We start from the raw sequence: 8,346 nt of genomic DNA, 5'->3' as shown, positions 1-8,346 counted from the left end.
AACTTTTGATCTATAATGATTGAAGTTTTATTTAAAAAACACAGGAGGACCTAACAAATAAAATTAGAAATAAAAGAGGAGAAGTAACAATTGACACCACAGAAACACAAAGGATTACAAGAAAATATTTCAAAGAACTATATGCCAACAATTTTGGACACTCTGGAAGAAGTTTATTTTATCTCATTGTAACAAATATTATATAAATAAATTTTAAACCATTCATATTGATAATAATTAAATACAAAGAAAATTTATTTTTAAAAATTTTTAATATTTGCCTGATAGAGTGTCTGACTGGGATGCAGAGGACCCAGGTTTGGAACCCTAAGGTCTCCAGCTTGAGCGCAGGCTAATCTGGCCTGAGCACGGGTTCACCAGCTTGAGTGTGGGGTTGCTGGCTTGAGCGTGTGGTCATAGGCATAACCCCAAGATCACTAGCTTGAGCAAGGGGTCACTTGCTTGGCTCTAGCCCCCCCCACCTACCCCCCTATCAAGGCACATATTAGAAAACAATCAACAAAAAACTAAGATGAAGCAACGAAGAATTGATGCTTCTCATCTCTCTTCCTTCCAGTCTGTCTGTCCCTCTGTCTGTCACACACACACACACACACACACACATACACACACACACACACACACAAAATTATAATTTTATAAGATTATTAAACCTCTTGTATTAAAACAATGTTCACACAGTGATTGCTTTCCTATTTGTCTCTAGGAAATATAATCCATTCCTTGGTCACTTTTGTACAGAATTTTTCACTTTTTCTCTTGGGTGTTTTGCCTTATGCTTCTCAGTAAAGGAGTCATCACCTGTCCTTTATTTTCTGATGAATCCAGAAAACGTTCCTTAAATATCATGTGTCATATGTTTTAAAACTCACTGTTATGATAATATTGCACATAAATCTCAAAAAATCTTGGATTGATATTTTTATTTTGCATTTAATTGTATATTTTAAACCAGGGGTCTCAAACTCGCGGCCCGCCGAACAATTTTGTGCGGCCTGCAGACTGTTTTCAACTGCAGTGAGAAAGTGTTGCGTAACAGTTGCCTTTTGTAGACCTAGTGCGGCCGCCGAATGGCTGTGATCTTGCTCTGCGGCCCACATGCTGAGTTGAGTTTGAGACCCCTGTTTTAAACACTGAAATACAGTTGAGAACAATGAGTAGGTCCACCATTTTACTTTGTAATGGGCTAGTGCAGAATAACAAAAGCTTCTTCTTTATATCTTAAGGTGTAAGGAGAATGTGACCACTAAACTAAAACCATTTTTACTCTAAAATAAAGTGAGATACAAGAGGTATAAAATTAAGTTATATGATAATAGATGCAGAATATTAAAACTATATTTCAAAGCATTTGAAGTCTAAAAATAAGTTATAAATTATGCTTCTTGGAGATTTGATTTTAATTTTTGCATAACTATTTGTTTTTGCCAAAGGAAAACAATATGTACTATAAAAATCCACAATACAGCCCTGGTCGAATAGCTTGATTGGTTTGAGAATTATCCTAAAGAGCAGAGGTTTCTGGCCCTGGCCGGTTGGCTCAGTGGTAGAGCGTCGGCCTGGAGTGCGGGGGACCTGGGTTTGATTCCCGGCCAGGGCACATAGGAGAAGCGCCCGTTTGCTTCTCCACCCCCCCCCCCCTCCTTCATCTCTGTCTCTCTCTTCCCCTCCCGCAGCCAAGGCTCCATTGGAGCAAAGATGGCCCGGGCGCTGGGGATGGCTCCTTGGCCTCTGCCCCAGGCGCTAGAGTGGCTCTGGTCGCAGCAGAGCGACCCCCCAGGAGGGGCAGAGCATCCCCCCTGGTGGGCAGAGCGTAGCCCCTGGTGGGCGTGCCCGGTGGATCTCGGTTGGGCGCATGTGGGAGTCTGTCTGACTGTCTCTCCCCGTTTCCAGCTTCAGAAAAAATACAAAAAAAAAAAAAAAAAAAAAAAGAGCAGAGGTTTCTGGTTTGATCCCTGGTCAGGACACATACAAAAACAGAAGTTCCTGTCTCTCTCTCACTTTCTCCCTTCCTTCGTCTAAAATCCATGAAATACACTTTAAAATAAAATTCATGATACAACCTGGGTGGTGGCTCTGTGGATAGAGCACTGCCTCCCTTTGCCGCTTCTCTCCTACATCAAGTGGCTCAATGGTTTTGAGCAGTGGCCTGGGGCACTGAGAACAGTTTAGTTGGAGCAGCATCAGCCTCATGTGCTAAAAATAGCTCGGTACTTAAGCATTTGCCTGAATTGGCGTTGCTGGGTGGATCCCAGTCCGGGCGCATGAGGAAGTCTGCTTCACTATCTCCCCTTTCTGTCACCTAAAAAAAGCCATAACACAAAATGACTTATTTTAAAAATCAACAATTTTTTCTTCTACTTGTCTTTACCCAGGTTTGCCCCAGAGGGCACTGATTCTCGCTCTGTGTTTTTTCAGCTTTTTTACTCTGTCTACTTTTCTCAGCTTTCTCTGGAAAAGTATCGAGGAGTGTTTTATTATTTTCCAGCTGAGGATGAATCTTGGAATTCTTTTGTCTAACCAAATTAATGTTCAGAAATAGTCTTTTCTGCCTAACCACAGAGTTCTGGCTTTTTCTTTAATTTATTATTATTATTATTATTAATTTTTCCTGAAGGCTCACAAGGGTTTTTGGATAGTACAGGAAATCGTGTTGTCAGATGGTATTAAACAGGATGGATGCATCTCTTCCTAAGCGAAGTTATATCCTGGTAATGACAGAATGGCTAGAATATGCCTCGAGAGCACAAAGTGCACAATACTCTCTCACACACAGGATTATTATTATTTTTTTTTACATTTCTCTCACTTTCTATTATGATTTAAAATAATGATTAAGGGACATGCTGATATGAGTGTTACCTGAGGTTTCTCTCTTCTCAGAGTATGTTTTTTGCCCTGTCAGTAACATCAGTCCTACCACTCCGACCTCCCCCCATGGTAGGAGAGGATGTTGTATTGTTTTTTGTTTTTGTTTGTTTGTTCTTAGACTAAAAAAGTAGAAACAGTTTTTTCACACATTTTTTTTCTAACATGCATCCTCAAAGAGTCACTGCATATTAGAGAGGCAAAAGTGCCTGTGATCTTGATAGATCAAATCTAGAGCCTCATTGGAGTGAGGGCAGTTACACTTTTGGGAGATCTAGCCGGAGATGAAGCCTCCAGGCACAGAGATGCAGAGATCCGCCCGGTAGACAGAAGTTCTCAGGGATGTGAGCAGGGCTGCCATAACTGCTGCAAGTGAAGATGGGTGCTAAGGGTGTATGATTATATACAAATGAAATATGCATAATTCTCCTGACCAGTGTGTATAGAATTTACCAGTTCCTCAATAAGGTAACACAAAGTGCTGAATTGTTAAATCAGACTCACAAAATTCTCAGAGATTTGACTCAGCATCAACCTTTACTAGTTAGTAATTTCAGTGGAACGACACTTGTGAGGTGCAGGCAAAGCAGTGAAATGTCCAGGCGTGCAATCAGCTTCCCTGTCTCTCTTTTCTCTGTAGGATGCACTCTGGTCCAGACTAACAGAATAACAAATGAGGTCTCTATGGGAGGTGTGACAGCACCACATACATAAAAGGTCATGCTTTGGTCTGTTTTATAGTCAGATGGTTACATAGTTTATGTGATATTTTCCAGGTAGTGGAACTCAATAAACTCATAGATTCTAGGACAGTCATTTGTTTTGTTTCGGCCATAAATAGTTTTAGACATTCTAATACACCTTGCTAAAAATATTCAATAAGTGAAGATTTGGGGAAGTGGAATCCACCAGCATTTGCTAGCAGTTTTGTTATTAGCATGCTAAAAATAATTTGTCAGTCCAGAATCTTTTTGATTTCTCAGGGAGTCTTCCTTCTCCCTTTAAAGGAAAAGAAGTTGTAGCCTAATGCTGGCAGTTTTCTTTCCACTAAGAGAATGCATGCATTTTCAAAACAGTGAGATCAAAGTAAATTTCTCATTCTGGGCTCTTAGTATGTATATTATTACTGTATTCTGCAATATTTTAGTTAGAAGTTGCAGGGCACAGAAAAGACTTCACTGCTCATATTTTAAGGAGACATTATTTTATATTCTCTAGCTCCTTGTTTTGATCTGGATAAAGAAGTTATTGTTGTCACCACTTGCTTTGAACAAGGAGCAATACTAAATTATTATGAAGCAAAAGTTTGTTGCCTCAAATGGTCATTGGGGGAAAGGAGATTCAGCAAAGAGAGTGCATCTTCTGGAAGCATACCTTGCCTTTAAAAAACAAACACGTAACTGAATCTGAGCATTCTAGTGAAATTTCAGTCTGGCTTGTTCTGCAGCAAACCCTGAGAACTGTTTTGAGTGAAGTTTATTTGGATGTGAATGAAATAAAGGTTGAAAAGAGAGAGAGAGTTACTACAGAAAAGGGCTGGCAAACACAATGAAGGTTGATCCTAAATATAGCTACTGGAAGAGGAGACTGGAAGTTACCACTACTGAGTGAATCGGGAAATGGAACAAACCCCAGTGTTCAGCTTGCTTTTTTTAAGGGCTGAAGACACTTATCTACACCAAATCCTGAGACTCATTGATTGAATCCATCCAGGTGATATTTACATTGGTCCTGGACCACACTGTGTGAGATCAGAAAGACTTTAAAAGTCCTAGGAGAAAACAGCTTACAGATGCAGAATTACAGATACTAGTTGTCCAGAGTTCAGCAAACATAACACGGGGTGTGGGTGGGGCAACAGTAACCACTGCTTCATAAGAGATAGGTGGTCAGGACCCTGGCACAAGGCCAATACAACTACCTCTGTAAATAAGGAGAGAGTCAGCCAGGCATGGCAGTTCAGAAAGAATAAAAGTGAGATTTTTTTTTTTTAAGTTAGAGGAGAGGAGATAGTGAAACAGATTTCCGCATGCACCCTGACCGGTATACCCCTGGCAACCCCTGGCCAACCCCTGTCTGGGGTTGGTATTTAGATCAGCTGAGCCATCCTCAATGTCCCAGGCCATGCTAGAAGCAGTTAAGCCACTGGCTGTGGGAGGGGACGAGGTTGAAAATGGGAGAAAGAGGGGATGGTTGCTTCCTTTGTGTGCCCTGACTGGGGATCGGACTTGGGATATCTGCATGCCTGGTAGATGCTTTATTCATTGAGCCAACTGGCAAGGACCAAAAGAATTAAAGTTAGTATTTCTTTTTTTTAAATAAATAAATTTTTATTAATTTTAATGGGGTGACGTCAATAAATCAGGGTACATATATTCAACGAAAACATGTCCAGGTTATCTTGTCATTCAATTCTGTTGCATACCCATCACCCAAAGTCAGATTGTCCTCTGTCACCTTCTATCTAGTTTTCTTTGTTTCCCTCCCCTTCCCAAAGTTAGTATTTCTATATACAACTTTTTGTGAGTGTGTAGATGTGTGTGTTTTACTGTCTTTTTTGTGACATGAGGCTAAGGTTCTTGAACTGAACACATCTTGGATGAATTTTTAGTTCTAAGTGAACCAAGATGAAAAAAAGAAGACAATGTAAGTCTCACCAAACATGGTTCTGAAACAGAAAAACTTCCAAATGACCATCAGACTGTTAGTGTGGGAAGAGTAGTAATACCCTCTACAATATATTGTCACAAATTTGTATTATCACATAACTAATTCTGAATGCAAAGTCTTAAAATTCATTTAGTTAAGGTGATTTTACATGTGACAAGAAAAAGCAAAATTATGCAGTTTTTGCCAGTTCAGTGTCATCCAATGTGAAAACCAAAAATGAATACAAGGGGTCATCAGCTCATAATAGTCTCAACATGTGACATTTCAAGTTTACAACGCTCACTCCCAGAAAAACTTAAAAAAATTGAGATGTGAGTGTTTCAGCTTACGCTGTTAACGTCCTACTATGGACTGCGTGGGTGAACTAGTTTTATTGCACAAGGCAAAAGAATATACAGTAAAGCGGCGTATGAGTGAGAAAGTTGGCATCCCCCAGTACAGTGGTCCCCAACCCCCAGGCCGCGGACTGGTACTGGTCCGTGGGCCATTTGGTACCGGTCTTCAGAGAAAGAATAAATAACTTACATTATTTCTGTTTTATTTATATTTAAGTCTGAACGATGTTTTATTTTTAAAAATGACCAGGTTCCCTCTGTTACATCCATCTAAGACGGACTCTTGACGCTTGTCTCGGTCACGTGACACATTTATCCATCCCACCCTAAAGGCTGGTCCTTGAAAATATTTTCTGCCATTAAACCGGTCCGTGGCCCAGAAAAGGTTGGGGACCACTGCCCCAGTACGCTTACCTACGCCATTTTGTACTATTAAAAGCACAAGTGTTTCGTTTGTGTTAGGCTAGGTTATTTTTTGACTTACACCAAAATTCGGCTTACATCACTGTTGTAGGAATGGAACTGTGTTGTAACTGGAAGACACCCTGTAGACTTCAAGTGGGCAAAGGTCATTTATACTCTACCTCTCTCGACATGGATTTGCATAAAGGCTGGATGAATGAATTTTTATGTTTACATTCTTTGGTTAGAATTTAAATATTATCAATTTGGGTGGTTCAGTTAAAGCAGATCTAAGCACATTCTGCATAAAATGATGGAAAACTGTTAACTTCATGGAAACTAAAAAATAAAATCTCATTCCTTGCTTTCTGTTTTAATTTTTCCTTTTTATTTGTTAAAAAGACTATTAAAAAACCAAAAAAAGAAGTTCATCTTTGTCAATATTACAATGTTTAAAAATAAGCAATATAAACATGAAAAACTTATTTGGGAGTTTGATTTTTACATGTGGATAAATTGTAGATGTATTTCCAGATACTAACTCAGAGATCAAGGTTTCCTACTCTCAAAGATTTTATTCTGAATATCTGTCCCACAATTTTTATTTTATTTATTTATTTATTTATTTTTCTTTTTGTATTTTTCTGAAGCTGGAAACGGGGAGAGACAGTCAGACAGACTCCCGCATGTGCCCGACCAGGATCCACCCGGCACGCCCACCAGGGGGGCCACGCTCTGCCCACCAGGGGACGATGCTCTGCCCCTCCGGGGCGTCGCTTTGTCGCGACCAGAGCCACTCTAGCGCCTAGGGCAGAGGCCAAGGAGCCATCCCCAGTGCCCAGGCCATCTTTGCTCCAATGGAGCCTTGCTGCGGGAGGGGAAGAGAGAGACAGAGAGGAAGGAGAGGGTGAGGGGTGGAGAAGCAGATGGGCGCTTCTCCTGTGTGCCCTGACCGGGAATCGAACCTGGGACTCCCGCAAGCCAGGCCGACGCTCTACCCTTGAGCCAACCGGCCAGGGCCTGTCCCATAATTTAATTCCCCATGAATAATGCTATTCTTCCAAGAACAAAAAGTGCAACTTAAAGTGTCAATATATTACCTAAATGAGATAAAACAGTAAAAATATAATAATTTATATACTATTAAAAAAAGTATAATAGAGCATTTGTCATTTTTAATGTCATAATTAAGTCATTTTTAAAGTACTTAAAAGGAGTAGAACATTGAAGAATACAATGTTGGAAGCTTTTAAGTCTCCTGTGGATAAAGCACTCTAGTGTGGGCAGAGACCACCTTAGGCAGTTGTAGGGCACAGGTGTGTGTGTACATGTGTGTACACATGAAACAATAATGGGAAGTCAATCTAGCTCTGCATATTTGATATTCACCTTCCATAGCTGGGTTAATATGACAAGGATCAAAAACACACAATGAGGGATGAAAATACCAACCAGTCTGGGCTAAAGGGAAGAAGTCAAAATCACAAAACATATACAAAGAAGGATAGCTTGATTTGAAATATATTGCATGTGTGCTCTGGGGAAAGACAGCCTGGGTCTCAAACTTAGTGACCTTGGTCAAGTGTTTTCATCAGTAAAATGAGTATATATATGTATCATAGTAAGTCTTTTTTTAAAATAAATAAATAAGCTAATATATGCCAAGTGCTTTAAATTGGAAATAACACAAGTATACTATAATTATTTCTCATTATTAAAAGAGAAAAACTGTGGGAAATTTTGTTATACTAAGTAAATTTAAGTTTGGCTTGACCACCTTTTGCCCTATGTTTCAATAAGTTTTTATTGAATTTATTAGGGTGAGACTAGTTAACATAACTATATTATGTTCTAGTAATTTTTAAGATGATTTTGATGTTCAAACATTGAACAAAAATACTTTCTCTCACCTCCTTTTATGATAGTCAAAGTGTTCACACTACACTAGTACAATTACACAAGTATTTCCTGTATTGTGGTTCAGGGCATTATAAAAGCTAGTGATCTTACTGTCTCTTATTTATTCTATACATCTGTGTCTCATCAATGA

This window comes from Saccopteryx leptura, chromosome 1 (genome assembly GCF_036850995.1).
Source record: "Saccopteryx leptura isolate mSacLep1 chromosome 1, mSacLep1_pri_phased_curated, whole genome shotgun sequence".
NCBI lineage: Eukaryota > Metazoa > Chordata > Mammalia > Chiroptera > Emballonuridae > Saccopteryx > Saccopteryx leptura.
The sequence above is the reverse complement of the archived record's forward strand: the minus strand, read 5'-3'. Positions refer to the sequence as shown.